Raw genomic sequence first — 17,404 nt, 5'->3', positions numbered from 1 at the left:
CTGGTTTTCACTGTCCCTTGGAACTGCATTCGCTGCCACACAGACATTCGCGCTCTGCTAAAGCATTGCTTGGTAATGGGGCAACACTCTGTATCTCTCTGTGGCAGAGCCCGGCTGCCAAATTGGAAACGTCCAGAGATTGCGCCCACAGGAAAGCTGCCAGCACTGAAAGCTCTAGCTGGTTTTCACTGTCCCTTGGAACTGCATTCGCTGCCACACAGACATTCGCGCTCTGCTAAAGCATTGCTTCGTAATGGGGCAACACTCTGTATCTCTCTCTGGCAGAGCCCGGCTGCCAAATTGGAAACGTCCAGAGATTGCGCCCACAGGAAAGCTGCCAGCACTGAAAGCTCTAGCTGGTTTTCACTGTCCCTTGGAACTGCATTCGCTGCCACACAGACATTCGCGCTCTGCTAAAGCATTGCTTCCTAATGGGGCAACACTCTGTATCTCTCTCTGGCAGAGCCCGGCTGCCAAATTGGAAACGTCCAGAGATTGCGCCCACAGGAAAGCTGCCAGCACTGAAAGCTCTAGCTGGTTTTCACTGTCCCTTGGAACTGCATTCGCTGCCACACAGACATTCGCGCTCTGCTAAAGCATTGCTTGGTAATGGGGCAACACTCTGTATCTCTCTCTGGCAGAGCCCGGCTGCCAAATTGGAAACGTCCAGAGATTGCGCCCACAGGAAAGCTGCCAGCACTGAAAGCTCTAGCTGGTTTTCACTGTCCCTTGGAACTGCATTCGCTGCCACACAGACATTCGTGCTCAGCTATACCATTGCTTGGTAAGGGGGCAACATTCTGTCTCTCTCTGTGGCAGAGCCCGGCTGCCAAATTGGAAACGTCCAGAGATTGCGCCCACAGGAAAGCTGCCAGCACTGAAAGCTCTAGCTGGTTTTCACTGTCCCTTGGAACTGCATTCGCTGCCACACAGACATTCGCGCTCTGCTAAAGCATTGCTTCCTAATGGGGCAACACTCTGTATCTCTCTCTGGCAGAGCCCGGCTGCCAAATTGGAAACGTGCAGAGATTGCGCCCACAGGAAAGCTGCCAGCACTGAAAGCTCTAGCTGGTTTTCACTGTCCCTTGGAACTGCATTTGCTGCCACACAGACATTCGCGCTCTGCTAAAGCATTGCTTCGTAATGGGGCAACACTCTGTATCTCTCTCTGGCAGAGCCCGGCTGCCAAATTGGAAACGTCCAGAGATTGCGCCCACAGGAAAGCTGCCAGCACTGAAAGCTCTAGCTGGTTTTCACTGTCCCTTGGAACTGCATTCGCTGCCACACAGACATTCGTGCTCAGCTATAGCATTGCTTGGTAAGGGGGCAACATTCTGTCTCTCTCTGTGGCAGAGCCCGACTGCCAAATTGGAAACGTCCAGAGATTGCGCCCACAGGAAAGCTGCCAGCACTGAAAGCTCTAGCTGGTTTTCACTGTCCCTTGGAACTGCATTCGCTGCCACACAGACATTCGCGCTCTGCTAAAGCATTGCTTCCTAATGGGGCAACACTCTGTATCTCTCTGTGGCAGAGCCCGGCTGCCAAATTGGAAACGTCCAGAGATTGCGCCCACAGGAAAGCTGCCAGCACTGAAAGCTCTAGCTGGTTTTCACTGTCCCTTGGAACTGCATTCGCTGCCACACAGACATTCGCGCTCTGCTAAAGCTTAACTTGGTAATTGGGCAACACTCTGTATCTCTCTGTGGCAGAGCCCGGCTGCCAAATTGGAAACGTCCAGAGATTGCGCCCACAGGAAAGCTGCCAGCACTGAAAGCTCTAGCTGGTTTTCACTGTCCCTTGGAACTGCATTCGCTGCCACACAGATATTTGCGCTCTGCTAAAGCATTGCTTCGTAATGGGGCAACACTCTGTATCTCTCTGTGGCAGAGCCCGGCTGCCAAATTGGAAACGTCCAGAGATTGCGCCCACAGGAAAGCTGCCAGCACTGAAAGCTCTAGCTGGTTTTCACTGTCCCTTGGAACTGCATTCGCTGCCACACAGACATTCGCGCTCTGCTAAAGCATTGCTTCCTAATGGGGCAACACTCTGTATCTCTCTCTGGCAGAGCCCGGCTGCCAAATTGGAAACGTCCAGAGATTGCGCCCACAGGAAAGCTGCCAGCACTGAAAGCTCTAGCTGGTTTTCACTGTCCCTTGGAACTGCATTCGCTGCCACACAGACATTCGCGCTCTGCTAAAGCATTGCTTCGTAATGGGGCAACACTCTGTATCTCTCTCTGGCAGAGCCCGGCTGCCAAATTGGAAACGTCCAGAGATTGCGCCCACAGGAAAGCTGCCAGCACTGAAAGCTCTAGCTGGTTTTCACTGTCCCTTGGAACTGCATTCGCTGCCACACAGACATTCGCGCTCAGCTAAAGCATTGCTTCGTAATGGGGCAACACTCTGTATCTCTCTCTGGCAGAGCCCGGCTGCCAAATTGGAAACGTCCAGAGATTGCGCCCACAGGAAAGCTGCCAGCACTGAAAGCTCTAGCTGGTTTTCACTGTCCCTTGGAACTGCATTCGCTGCCACACAGACATTCGTGCTCAGCTATAGCATTGCTTGGTAAGGGGGCAACATTCTGTCTCTCTCTGTGGCAGAGCCCGGCTGCCAAATTGGAAACGTCCAGAGATTGCGCCCACAGGAAAGCTGCCAGCACTGAAAGCTCTAGCTGGTTTTCACTGTCCCTTGGAACTGCATTCGCTGCCACACAGACATTCGCGCTCTGCTAAAGCATTGCTTCCTAATGGGGCAACACTCTGTATCTCTCTGTGGCAGAGCCCGGCTGCCAAATTGGAAACGTCCAGAGATTGCGCCCACAGGAAAGCTGCCAGCACTGAAAGCTCTAGCTGGTTTTCACTGTCCCTTGGAACTGCATTCGCTGCCACACAGACATTCGCGCTCTGCTAAAGCTTAACTTGGTAATTGGGCAACACTCTGTATCTCTCTGTGGCAGAGCCCGGCTGCCAAATTGGAAACGTCCAGAGATTGCGCCCACAGGAAAGCTGCCAGCACTGAAAGCTCTAGCTGGTTTTCACTGTCCCTTGGAACTGCATTCGCTGCCACACAGACATTCGCGCTCTGCTAAAGCATTGCTTCGTAATGGGGCAACACTCTGTATCTCTCTCTGGCAGAGCCCGGCTGCCAAATTGGAAACGTCCAGAGATTGCGCCCACAGGAAAGCTGCCAGCACTGAAAGCTCTAGCTGGTTTTCACTGTCCCTTGGAACTGCATTCGCTGCCACACAGACATTCGTGCTCAGCTATAGCATTGCTTGGTAAGGGGGCAACATTCTGTCTCTCTCTGTGGCAGAGCCCGACTGCCAAATTGGAAACGTCCAGAGATTGCGCCCACAGGAAAGCTGCCAGCACTGAAAGCTCTAGCTGGTTTTCACTGTCCCTTGGAACTGCATTCGCTGCCACACAGACATTCGCGCTCTGCTAAAGCATTGCTTCCTAATGGGGCAACACTCTGTATCTCTCTGTGGCAGAGCCCGGCTGCCAAATTGGAAACGTCCAGAGATTGCGCCCACAGGAAAGCTGCCAGCACTGAAAGCTCTAGCTGGTTTTCACTGTACCTTGGAACTGCATTCGCTGCCACACAGACATTCGCGCTCTGCTAAAGCTTAACTTGGTAATTGGGCAACACTCTGTATCTCTCTGTGGCAGAGCCCGGCTGCCAAATTGGAAACGTCCAGAGATTGCGCCCACAGGAAAGCTGCCAGCACTGAAAGCTCTAGCTGGTTTTCACTGTCCCTTGGAACTGCATTCGCTGCCACACAGATATTTGCGCTCTGCTAAAGCATTGCTTCGTAATGGGGCAACACTCTGTATCTCTCTCTGGCAGAGCCCGGCTGCCAAATTGGAAACGTCCAGAGATTGCGCCCACAGGAAAGCTGCCAGCACTGAAAGCTCTAGCTGGTTTTCACTGTCCCTTGGAACTGCATTCGCTGCCACACAGACATTCGCGCTCTGCTAAAGCATTGCTTCCTAATGGGGCAACACTCTGTATCTCTCTCTGGCAGAGCCCGGCTGCCAAATTGGAAACGTCCAGAGATTGCGCCCACAGGAAAGCTGCCAGCACTGAAAGCTCTAGCTGGTTTTCACTGTCCCTTGGAACTGCATTCGCTGCCACACAGACATTAGTGCTCAGCTATAGCATTGCTTGGTAAGGGGGCAACATTCTGTCTCTCTCTGTGGCAGAGCCCGACTGCCAAATTGGAAACGTCCAGAGATTGCGCCCACAGGAAAGCTGCCAGCACTGAAAGCTCTAGCTGGTTTTCACTGTCCCTTGGAACTGCATTCGCTGCCACACAGACATTCGCGCTCTGCTAAAGCATTGCTTCCTAATGGGGCAACACTCTGTATCTCTCTGTGGCAGAGCCCGGCTGCCAAATTGGAAACGTCCAGAGATTGCGCCCACAGGAAAGCTGCCAGCACTGAAAGCTCTAGCTGGTTTTCACTGTCCCTTGGAACTGCATTCGCTGCTACACAGACATTCGCGCTCTGCTAAAGCTTAACTTGGTAATTGGGCAACACTCTGTATCTCTCTGTGGCAGAGCCCGGCTGCCAAATTGGAAACGTCCAGAGATTGCGCCCACAGGAAAGCTGCCAGCACTGAAAGCTCTAGCTGGTTTTCACTGTCCCTTGGAACTGCATTCGCTGCCACACAGACATTCGCGCTCTGCTAAAGCTCAACTTGGTAATTGGGCAACACTCTGTATCTCTCTGTGGCAGAGCCCGGCTGCCAAATTGGAAACGTCCAGAGATTGCGCCCACAGGAAAGCTGCCAGCACTGAAAGCTCTAGCTGGTTTTCACTGTCCCTTGGAACTGCATTCGCTGCCACACAGATATTTGCGCTCTGCTAAAGCATTGCTTCGTAATGGGGCAACACTCTGTATCTCTCTCTGGCAGAGCCCGGCTGCCAAATTGGAAACGTCCAGAGATTGCGCCCACAGGAAAGCTGCCAGCACTGAAAGCTCTAGCTGGTTTTCACTGTCCCTTGGAACTGCATTCGCTGCCACACAGACATTCGCGCTCTGCTAAAGCATTGCTTCGTAATGGGGCAACACTCTGTATCTCTCTCTGGCAGAGCCCGGCTGCCAAATTGGAAACGTCCAGAGATTGCGCCCACAGGAAAGCTGCCAGCACTGAAAGCTCTAGCTGGTTTTCACTGTCCCTTGGAACTGCATTCGCTGCCACACAGACATTCGCGCTCTGCTAAAGCATTGCTTCGTAATGGGGCAACACTCTGTATCTCTCTCTGGCAGAGCCCGGCTGCCAAATTGGAAACGTCCAGAGATTGCGCCCACAGGAAAGCTGCCAGCACTGAAAGCTCTAGCTGGTTTTCACTGTCCCTTGGAACTGCATTCGCTGCCACACAGACATTCGCGCTCAGCTAAAGCATTGCTTCGTAATGGGGCAACACTCTGTATCTCTCTCTGGCAGAGCCCGGCTGCCAAATTGGAAACGTCCAGAGATTGCGCCCACAGGAAAGCTGCCAGCACTGAAAGCTCTAGCTGGTTTTCACTGTCCCTTGGAACTGCATTCGCTGCCACACAGACATTCGCGCTCTGCTAAAGCATTGCTTGGTAATGGGGCAACAATCTGTATCTCTCTCTGGCAGAGCCCGGCTGCCAAATTGGAAACGTCCAGAGATTGCGCCCACAGGAAAGCTGCCAGCACTGAAAGCTCTAGCTGGTTTTAACTGTCCCTTGGAACTGCATTCGCTGCCACACAGACATTCGTGCTCAGCTATAGCATTGCTTGGTAAGGGGGCAACATTCTGTCTCTCTCTGTGGCAGAGCCCGGCTGCCAAATTGGAAACGTCCAGAGATTGCGCCCACAGGAAAGCTGCCAGCACTGAAAGCTCTAGCTGGTTTTCACTGTCCCTTGGAACTGCATTCGCTGCCACACAGACATTCGCGCTCTGCTAAAGCTTAACTTGGTAATTGGGCAACACTCTGTATCTCTCTGTGGCAGAGCCCGGCTGCCAAATTGGAAACGTCCAGAGATTGCGCCCACAGGAAAGCTGCCAGCACTGAAAGCTCTAGCTGGTTTTCACTGTCCCTTGGAACTGCATTCGCTGCCACACAGACATTCGCGCTCTGCTAAAGCATTGCTTCGTAATGGGGCAACACTCTGTATCTCTCTCTGGCAGAGCCCGGCTGCCAAATTGGAAACGTCCAGAGATTGCGCCCACAGGAAAGCTGCCAGCACTGAAAGCTCTAGCTGGTTTTCACTGTCCCTTGGAACTGCATTCGCTGCCACACAGACATTAGTGCTCAGCTATAGCATTGCTTGGTAAGGGGGCAACATTCTGTCTCTCTCTGTGGCAGAGCCCGACTGCCAAATTGGAAACGTCCAGAGATTGCGCCCACAGGAAAGCTGCCAGCACTGAAAGCTCTAGCTGGTTTTCACTGTCCCTTGGAACTGCATTCGCTGCCACACAGACATTCGCGCTCTGCTAAAGCATTGCTTCCTAATGGGGCAACACTCTGTATCTCTCTGTGGCAGAGCCCGGCTGCCAAATTGGAAACGTCCAGAGATTGCGCCCACAGGAAAGCTGCCAGCACTGAAAGCTCTAGCTGGTTTTCACTGTCCCTTGGAACTGCATTCGCTGCTACACAGACATTCGCGCTCTGCTAAAGCTTAACTTGGTAATTGGGCAACACTCTGTATCTCTCTGTGGCAGAGCCCGGCTGCCAAATTGGAAACGTCCAGAGATTGCGCCCACAGGAAAGCTGCCAGCACTGAAAGCTCTAGCTGGTTTTCACTGTCCCTTGGAACTGCATTCGCTGCCACACAGACATTCGCGCTCTGCTAAAGCATTGCTTCCTAATGGGGCAACACTCTGTATCTCTCTGTGGCAGAGCCCGGCTGCCAAATTGGAAACGTCCAGAGATTGCGCCCACAGGAAAGCTGCCAGCACTGAAAGCTCTAGCTGGTTTTCACTGTCCCTTGGAACTGCATTCGCTGCCACACAGATATTTGCGCTCTGCTAAAGCATTGCTTCGTAATGGGGCAACACTCTGTATCTCTCTCTGGCAGAGCCCGACTGCCAAATTGGAAACGTCCAGAGATTGCGCCCACAGGAAAGCTGCCAGCACTGAAAGCTCTAGCTGGTTTTCACTGTCCCTTGGAACTGCATTCGCTGCCACACAGATATTTGCGCTCTGCTAAAGCATTGCTTCGTAATGGGGCAACACTCTGTATCTCTCTCTGGCAGAGCCCGGCTGCCAAATTGGAAACGTCCAGAGATTGCGCCCACAGGAAAGCTGCCAGCACTGAAAGCTCTAGCTGGTTTTCACTGTCCCTTGGAACTGCATTCGCTGCCACACAGACATTCGCGCTCTGCTAAAGCATTGCTTCGTAATGGGGCAACACTCTGTATCTCTCTCTGGCAGAGCCCGGCTGCCAAATTGGAAACGTCCAGAGATTGCGCCCACAGGAAAGCTGCCAGCACTGAAAGCTCTAGCTGGTTTTCACTGTCCCTTGGAACTGCATTCGCTGCCACACAGACATTCGCGCTCTGCTAAAGCATTGCTTCGTAATGGGGCAACACTCTGTATCTCTCTCTGGCAGAGCCCGGCTGCCAAATTGGAAACGTCCAGAGATTGCGCCCACAGGAAAGCTGCCAGCACTGAAAGCTCTAGCTGGTTTTCACTGTCCCTTGGAACTGCATTCGCTGCCACACAGACATTCGCGCTCAGCTAAAGCATTGCTTCGTAATGGGGCAACACTCTGTATCTCTCTCTGGCAGAGCCCGGCTGCCAAATTGGAAACGTCCAGAGATTGCGCCCACAGGAAAGCTGCCAGCACTGAAAGCTCTAGCTGGTTTTCACTGTCCCTTGGAACTGCATTCGCTGCCACACAGACATTCGCGCTCTGCTAAAGCATTGCTTGGTAATGGGGCAACACTCTGTATCTCTCTCTGGCAGAGCCCGGCTGCCAAATTGGAAACGTCCAGAGATTGCGCCCACAGGAAAGCTGCCAGCACTGAAAGCTCTAGCTGGTTTTAACTGTCCCTTGGAACTGCATTCGCTGCCACACAGACATTCGTGCTCAGCTATAGCATTGCTTGGTAAGGGGGCAACATTCTGTCTCTCTCTGTGGCAGAGCCCGGCTGCCAAATTGGAAACGTCCAGAGATTGCGCCCACAGGAAAGCTGCCAGCACTGAAAGCTCTAGCTGGTTTTCACTGTCCCTTGGAACTGCATTCGCTGCCACACAGACATTCGCGCTCTGCTAAAGCTTAACTTGGTAATTGGGCAACACTCTGTATCTCTCTGTGGCAGAGCCCGGCTGCCAAATTGGAAACGTCCAGAGATTGCGCCCACAGGAAAGCTGCCAGCACTGAAAGCTCTAGCTGGTTGTCACTGTCCCTTGGAACTGCATTCGCTGCCACACAGATATTTGCGCTCTGCTAAAGCATTGCTTCGTAATGGGGCAACACTCTGTATCTCTCTCTGGCAGAGCCCGGCTGCCAAATTGGAAACGTCCAGAGATTGCGCCCACAGGAAAGCTGCCAGCACTGAAAGCTCTAGCTGGTTTTCACTGTCCCTTGGAACTGCATTCGCTGCCACACAGACATTCGCGCTCTGCTAAAGCATTGCTTCGTAATGGGGCAACACTCTGTATCTCTCTCTGGCAGAGCCCGGCTGCCAAATTGGAAACGTCCAGAGATTGCGCCCACAGGAAAGCTGCCAGCACTGAAAGCTCTAGCTGGTTTTCACTGTCCCTTGGAACTGCATTCGCTGCCACACAGACATTAGTGCTCAGCTATAGCATTGCTTGGTAAGGGGGCAACATTCTGTCTCTCTCTGTGGCAGAGCCCGACTGCCAAATTGGAAACGTCCAGAGATTGCGCCCACAGGAAAGCTGCCAGCACTGAAAGCTCTAGCTGGTTTTCACTGTCCCTTGGAACTGCATTCGCTGCCACACAGACATTAGTGCTCAGCTATAGCATTGCTTGGTAAGGGGGCAACATTCTGTATCTCTCTGTGGCAGAGCCCGGCTGCCAAATTGGAAACGTCCAGAGATTGCGCCCACAGGAAAGCTGCCAGCACTGAAAGCTCTAGCTGGTTTTCACTGTCCCTTGGAACTGCATTCGCTGCTACACAGACATTCGCGCTCTGCTAAAGCTTAACTTGGTAATTGGGCAACACTCTGTATCTCTCTGTGGCAGAGCCCGGCTGCCAAATTGGAAACGTCCAGAGATTGCGCCCACAGGAAAGCTGCCAGCACTGAAAGCTCTAGCTGGTTTTCACTGTCCCTTGGAACTGCATTCGCTGCCACACAGACATTCGCGCTCTGCTAAAGCTCAACTTGGTAATTGGGCAACACTCTGTATCTCTCTGTGGCAGAGCCCGGCTGCCAAATTGGAAACGTCCAGAGATTGCGCCCACAGGAAAGCTGCCAGCACTGAAAGCTCTAGCTGGTTTTCACTGTCCCTTGGAACTGCATTCGCTGCCACACAGACATTCGCGCTCTGCTAAAGCATTGCTTCGTAATGGGGCAACACTCTGTATCTCTCTCTGGCAGAGCCCGGCTGCCAAATTGGAAACGTCCAGAGATTGCGCCCACAGGAAAGCTGCCAGCACTGAAAGCTCTAGCTGGTTTTCACTGTCCCTTGGAACTGCATTCGCTGCCACACAGACATTCGCGCTCTGCTAAAGCATTGCTTCGTAATGGGGCAACACTCTGTATCTCTCTCTGGCAGAGCCCGGCTGCCAAATTGGAAACGTCCAGAGATTGCGCCCACAGGAAAGCTGCCAGCACTGAAAGCTCTAGCTGGTTTTCACTGTCCCTTGGAACTGCATTCGCTGCCACACAGACATTCGCGCTCAGCTAAAGCATTGCTTCGTAATGGGGCAACACTCTGTATCTCTCTCTGGCAGAGCCCGGCTGCCAAATTGGAAACGTCCAGAGATTGCGCCCACAGGAAAGCTGCCAGCACTGAAAGCTCTAGCTGGTTTTAACTGTCCCTTGGAACTGCATTCGCTGCCACACAGACATTCGTGCTCAGCTATAGCATTGCTTGGTAAGGGGGCAACATTCTGTCTCTCTCTGTGGCAGAGCCCGGCTGCCAAATTGGAAACGTCCAGAGATTGCGCCCACAGGAAAGCTGCCAGCACTGAAAGCTCTAGCTGGTTTTCACTGTCCCTTGGAACTGCATTCGCTGCCACACAGACATTCGCGCTCTGCTAAAGCTTAACTTGGTAATTGGGCAACACTCTGTATCTCTCTGTGGCAGAGCCCGGCTGCCAAATTGGAAACGTCCAGAGATTGCGCCCACAGGAAAGCTGCCAGCACTGAAAGCTCTAGCTGGTTTTCACTGTCCCTTGGAACTGCATTCGCTGCCACACAGATATTTGCGCTCTGCTAAAGCATTGCTTCGTAATGGGGCAACACTCTGTATCTCTCTCTGGCAGAGCCCGGCTGCCAAATTGGAAACGTCCAGAGATTGCGCCCACAGGAAAGCTGCCAGCACTGAAAGCTCTAGCTGGTTTTCACTGTCCCTTGGAACTGCATTCGCTGCCACACAGACATTCGCGCTCTGCTAAAGCATTGCTTCCTAATGGGGCAACACTCTGTATCTCTCTCTGGCAGATCCCGGCTGCCAAATTGGAAACGTCCAGAGATTGCGCCCACAGGAAAGCTGCCAGCACTGAAAGCTCTAGCTGGTTTTCACTGTCCCTTGGAACTGCATTCGCTGCCACACAGACATTCGCGCTCTGCTAAAGCTTAACTTGGTAATTGGGCAACACTCTGTATCTCTCTGTGGCAGAGCCCGGCTGCCAAATTGGAAACGTCCAGAGATTGCGCCCACAGGAAAGCTGCCAGCACTGAAAGCTCTAGCTGGTTTTCACTGTCCCTTGGAACTGCATTCGCTGCCACACAGATATTTGCGCTCTGCTAAAGCATTGCTTCGTAATGGGGCAACACTCTGTATCTCTCTCTTTCAGAGCCCGGCTGCCAAATTGGAAACGTCCAGAGATTGCGCCCACAGGAAAGCTGCCAGCACTGAAAGCTCTAGCTGGTTTTCACTGTCCCTTGGAACTGCATTCGCTGCCACACAGACATTCGTGCTCTGCTAAAGCATTGCTTCCTAATGGGGCAACACTCTGTATCTCTCTCTGGCAGAGCCCGGCTGCCAAATTGGAAACGTCCAGACATTGCGCCCACAGGAAAGCTGCCAGCACTGAAAGCTCTAGCTGGTTTTCACTGTCCCTTGGAACTGCATTCGCTGCCACACAGACATTCGTGCTCAGCTATAGCATTGCTTGGTAAGGGGGCAACATTCTGTCTCTCTCTGTGGCAGAGCCCGGCTGCCAAATTGGAAACGTCCAGAGATTGCGCCCACAGGAAAGCTGCCAGCACTGAAAGCTCTAGCTGGTTTTCACTGTCCCTTGGAACTGCATTCGCTGCCACACAGACATTCGCGCTCTGCTAAAGCATTGCTTCGTAATGGGGCAACACTCTGTATCTCTCTCTGGCAGAGCCCGGCTGCCAAATTGGAAACGTCCAGAGATTGCGCCCACAGGAAAGCTGCCAGCACTGAAAGCTCTAGCTGGTTTTCACTGTCCCTTGGAACTGCATTCGCTGCCACACAGACATTCGTGCTCAGCTATAGCATTGCTTGGTAAGGGGGCAACATTCTGTCTCTCTCTGTGGCAGAGCCCGACTGCCAAATTGGAAACGTCCAGAGATTGCGCCCACAGGAAAGCTGCCAGCACTGAAAGCTCTAGCTGGTTTTCACTGTCCCTTGGAACTGCATTCGCTGCCACACAGACATTCGCGCTCTGCTAAAGCATTGCTTCCTAATGGGGCAACACTCTGTATCTCTCTCTGGCAGAGCCCGGCTGCCAAATTGGAAACGTCCAGAGATTGCGCCCACAGGAAAGCTGCCAGCACTGAAAGCTCTAGCTGGTTTTCACTGTCCCTTGGAACTGCATTCGCTGCCACACAGACATTCGTGCTCAGCTATAGCATTGCTTGGTAAGGGGGCAACATTCTGTCTCTCTCTGTGGCAGAGCCCGGCTGCCAAATTGGAAACGTCCAGAGATTGCGCCCACAGGAAAGCTGCCAGCACTGAAAGCTCTAGCTGGTTTTCACTGTCCCTTGGAACTGCATTCGCTGCCACGCAGACATTCGCGCTCTGCTAAAGCATTGCTTCCTAATGGGGCAACACTCTGTATCTCTCTGTGGCAGAGCCCGGCTGCCAAATTGGAAACGTCCAGAGATTGCGCCCACAGGAAAGCTGCCAGCACTGAAAGCTCTAGCTGGTTTTCACTGTCCCTTGGAACTGCATTCGCTGCCACACAGACATTCGCGCTCTGCTAAAGCTTAACTTGGTAATTGGGCAACACTCTGTATCTCTCTGTGGCAGAGCCCGGCTGCCAAATTGGAAACGTCCAGAGATTGCGCCCACAGGAAAGCTGCCAGCACTGAAAGCTCTAGCTGGTTTTCACTGTCCCTTGGAACTGCATTCGCTGCCACACAGATATTTGCGCTCTGCTAAAGCATTGCTTCGTAATGGGGCAACACTCTGTATCTCTCTCTGGCAGAGCCCGGCTGCCAAATTGGAAACGTCCAGAGATTGCGCCCACAGGAAAGCTGCCAGCACTGAAAGCTCTAGCTGGTTTTCACTGTCCCTTGGAACTGCATTCGCTGCCACACAGACATTCGTGCTCAGCTATAGCATTGCTTGGTAAGGGGGCAACATTCTGTCTCTCTCTGTGGCAGAGCCCGACTGCCAAATTGGAAACATCCAGAGATTGCGCCCACAGGAAAGCTGCCAGCACTGAAAGCTCTAGCTGGTTTTCACTGTCCCTTGGAACTGCATTCGCTGCCACACAGACATTCGCGCTCTGCTAAAGCATTGCTTCCTAATGGGGCAACACTCTGTATCTCTCTGTGGCAGAGCCCGGCTGCCAAATTGGAAACGTCCAGAGATTGCGCCCACAGGAAAGCTGCCAGCACTGAAAGCTCTAGCTGGTTTTCACTGTCCCTTGGAACTGCATTCGCTGCCACACAGACATTCGCGCTCTGCTAAAGCTTAACTTGGTAATTGGGCAACACTCTGTATCTCTCTGTGGCAGAGCCCGGCTGCCAAATTGGAAACGTCCAGAGATTGCGCCCACAGGAAAGCTGCCAGCACTGAAAGCTCTAGCTGGTTTTCACTGTCCCTTGGAACTGCATTCGCTGCCACACAGATATTTGCGCTCTGCTAAAGCATTGCTTCGTAATGGGGCAACACTCTGTATCTCTCTCTGGCAGAGCCCGGCTGCCAAATTGGAAACGTCCAGAGATTGCGCCCACAGGAAAGCTGCCAGCACTGAAAGCTCTAGCTGGTTTTCACTGTCCCTTGGAACTGCATTCGCTGCCACACAGATATTTGCGCTCTGCTAAAGCATTGCTTCGTAATGGGGCAACACTCTGTATCTCTCTCTTTCAGAGCCCGGCTGCCAAATTGGAAACGTCCAGAGATTGCGCCCACAGGAAAGCTGCCAGCACTGAAAGCTCTAGCTGGTTTTCACTGTCCCTTGGAACTGCATTCGCTGCCACACAGACATTCATGCTCTGCTAAAGCATTGCTTCCTAATGGGGCAACACTCTGTATCTCTCTCTGGCAGAGCCCGGCTGCCAAATTGGAAACGTCCAGACATTGCGCCCACAGGAAAGCTGCCAGCACTGAAAGCTCTAGCTGGTTTTCACTGTCCCTTGGAACTGCATTCGCTGCCACACAGACATTCGTGCTCAGCTATAGCATTGCTTGGTAAGGGGGCAACATTCTGTCTCTCTCTGTGGCAGAGCCCGGCTGCCAAATTGGAAACGTCCAGAGATTGCGCCCACAGGAAAGCTGCCAGCACTGAAAGCTCTAGCTGGTTTTCACTGTCCCTTGGAACTGCATTCGCTGCCACACAGATATTTGCGCTCTGCTAAAGCATTGCTTCGTAATGGGGCAACACTCTGTATCTCTCTCTTTCAGAGCCCGGCTGCCAAATTGGAAACGTCCAGAGATTGCGCCCACAGGAAAGCTGCCAGCACTGAAAGCTCTAGCTGGTTTTCACTGTCCCTTGGAACTGCATTCGCTGCCACACAGACATTCGTGCTCTGCTAAAGCATTGCTTCCTAATGGGGCAACACTCTGTATCTCTCTCTGGCAGAGCCCGGCTGCCAAATTGGAAACGTCCAGACATTGCGCCCACAGGAAAGCTGCCAGCACTGAAAGCTCTAGCTGGTTTTCACTGTCCCTTGGAACTGCATTCGCTGCCACACAGACATTCGTGCTCAGCTATAGCATTGCTTGGTAAGGGGGCAACATTCTGTCTCTCTCTGTGGCAGAGCCCGGCTGCCAAATTGGAAACGTCCAGAGATTGCGCCCACAGGAAAGCTGCCAGCACTGAAAGCTCTAGCTGGTTTTCACTGTCCCTTGGAACTGCATTCGCTGCCACACAGACATTCGCGCTCTGCTAAAGCATTGCTTCGTAATGGGGCAACACTCTGTATCTCTCTCTGGCAGAGCCCGGCTGCCAAATTGGAAACGTCCAGAGATTGCGCCCACAGGAAAGCTGCCAGCACTGAAAGCTCTAGCTGGTTTTCACTGTCCCTTGGAACTGCATTCGCTGCCACACAGACATTCGTGCTCAGCTATAGCATTGCTTGGTAAGGGGGCAACATTCTGTCTCTCTCTGTGGCAGAGCCCGACTGCCAAATTGGAAACGTCCAGAGATTGCGCCCACAGGAAAGCTGCCAGCACTGAAAGCTCTAGCTGGTTTTCACTGTCCCTTGGAACTGCATTCGCTGCCACACAGACATTCGCGCTCTGCTAAAGCATTGCTTCCTAATGGGGCAACACTCTGTATCTCTCTCTGGCAGAGCCCGGCTGCCAAATTGGAAACGTCCAGAGATTGCGCCCACAGGAAAGCTGCCAGCACTGAAAGCTCTAGCTGGTTTTCACTGTCCCTTGGAACTGCATTCGCTGCCACACAGACATTCGTGCTCAGCTATAGCATTGCTTGGTAAGGGGGCAACATTCTGTCTCTCTCTGTGGCAGAGCCCGGCTGCCAAATTGGAAACGTCCAGAGATTGCGCCCACAGGAAAGCTGCCAGCACTGAAAGCTCTAGCTGGTTTTCACTGTCCCTTGGAACTGCATTCGCTGCCACACAGACATTCGCGCTCTGCTAAAGCATTGCTTCCTAATGGGGCAACACTCTGTATCTCTCTCTGGCAGAGCCCGGCTGCCAAATTGGAAACGTCCAGAGATTGCGCCCACAGGAAAGCTGCCAGCACTGAAAGCTCTAGCTGGTTTTCACTGTCCCTTGGAACTGCATTCGCTGCCACACAGACATTCGCGCTCTGCTAAAGCTTAACTTGGTAATTGGGCAACACTCTGTATCTCTCTGTGGCAGAGCCCGGCTGCCAAATTGGAAACGTCCAGAGATTGCGCCCACAGGAAAGCTGCCAGCACTGAAAGCTCTAGCTGGTTTTCACTGTCCCTTGGAACTGCATTCGCTGCCACACAGATATTTGCGCTCTGCTAAAGCATTGCTTCGTAATGGGGCAACACTCTGTATCTCTCTCTGGCAGAGCCCGGCTGCCAAATTGGAAACGTCCAGAGATTGCGCCCACAGGAAAGCTGCCAGCACTGAAAGCTCTAGCTGGTTTTCACTGTCCCTTGGAACTGCATTCGCTGCCACACAGACATTCGCGCTCTGCTAAAGCATTGCTTCGTAATGGGGCAACACTCTGTATCTCTCTCTGGCAGAGCCCGGCTGCCAAATTGGAAACGTCCAGAGATTGCGCCCACAGGAAAGCTGCCAGCACTGAAAGCTCTAGCTGGTTTTCACTGTCCCTTGGAACTGCATTCGCTGCCACACAGACATTCGCGCTCTGCTAAAGCATTGCTTCCTAATGGGGCAACACTCTGTATCTCTCTGTGGCAGAGCCCGGCTGCCAAATTGGAAACGTCCAGAGATTGCGCCCACAGGAAAGCTGCCAGCACTGAAAGCTCTAGCTGGTTTTCACTGTCCCTTGGAACTGCATTCGCTGCCACACAGACATTCGCGCTCTGCTAAAGCTTAACTTGGTAATTGGGCAACACTCTGTATCTCTCTGTGGCAGAGCCCGGCTGCCAAATTGGAAACGTCCAGAGATTGCGCCCACAGGAAAGCTGCCAGCACTGAAAGCTCTAGCTGGTTTTCACTGTCCCTTGGAACTGCATTCGCTGCCACACAGATATTTGCGCTCTGCTAAAGCATTGCTTCGTAATGGGGCAACACTCTGTATCTCTCTCTGGCAGAGCCCGGCTGCCAAATTGGAAACGTCCAGAGATTGCGCCCACAGGAAAGCTGCCAGCACTGAAAGCTCTAGCTGGTTTTCACTGTCCCTTGGAACTGCATTCGCTGCCACACAGACATTCGTGCTCTGCTAAAGCATTGCTTCCTAATGGGGCAACACTCTGTATCTCTCTCTGGCAGAGCCCGGCTGCCAAATTGGAAACGTCCAGAGATTGCGCCCACAGGAAAGCTGCCAGCACTGAAAGCTCTAGCTGGTTTTCACTGTCCCTTGGAACTGCATTCGCTGCCACACAGACATTTGTGCTCAGCTATAGCATTGCTTGGTAAGGGGGCAACATTCTGTCTCTCTCTGTGGCAGAGCCCGGCTGCCAAATTGGAAACGTCCAGAGATTGCGCCCACAGGAAAGCTGCCAGCACTGAAAGCTCTAGCTGGTTTTCACTGTCCCTTGGAACAGCATTCGCTGCCACACAGACATTCGCGCTCTGCTAAAGCATTGCTTCCTAATGGGGCAACACTCTGTATCTCTCTCTGGCAGAGCCCGGCTGCCAAATTGGAAACGTCCAGAGATTGCGCCCACAGGAAAGCTGCCAGCACTGAAAGCTCTAGCTGGTTTTCACTGTCCCTTGGAACTGCATTCGCTGCCACACAGATATTTGCGCTCTGCTAAAGCATTGCTTCGTAATGGGGCAACACTCTGTATCTCTCTCTGGCAGAGCCCGGCTGCCAAATTGGAAACGTCCAGAGATTGCGCCCACAGGAAAGCTGCCAGCACTGAAAGCTCTAGCTGGTTTTCACTGTCCCTTGGAACTGCATTCGCTGCCACACAGACATTCGTGCTCTGCTAAAGCATTGCTTCCTAATGGGGCAACACTCTGTATCTCTCTCTGGCAGAGCCCGGCTGCCAAATTGGAAACGTCCAGACATTGCGCCCACAGGAAAGCTGCCAGCACTGAAAGCTCTAGCTGGTTTTCACTGTCCCTTGGAACTGCATTCGCTGCCACACAGACATTCGTGCTCAGCTATAGCATTGCTTGGTAAGGGGGCAACATTCTGTCTCTCTCTGTGGCAGAGCCCGTCTGCCAAATTGGAAACGTCCAGAG

The sequence above is a fragment of the Mycteria americana genome, chromosome 23, assembly GCF_035582795.1.
Source record: "Mycteria americana isolate JAX WOST 10 ecotype Jacksonville Zoo and Gardens chromosome 23, USCA_MyAme_1.0, whole genome shotgun sequence".
Taxonomy (NCBI): Eukaryota; Metazoa; Chordata; class Aves; order Ciconiiformes; family Ciconiidae; genus Mycteria; species Mycteria americana.
The sequence above is the reverse complement of the archived record's forward strand: the minus strand, read 5'-3'. Positions refer to the sequence as shown.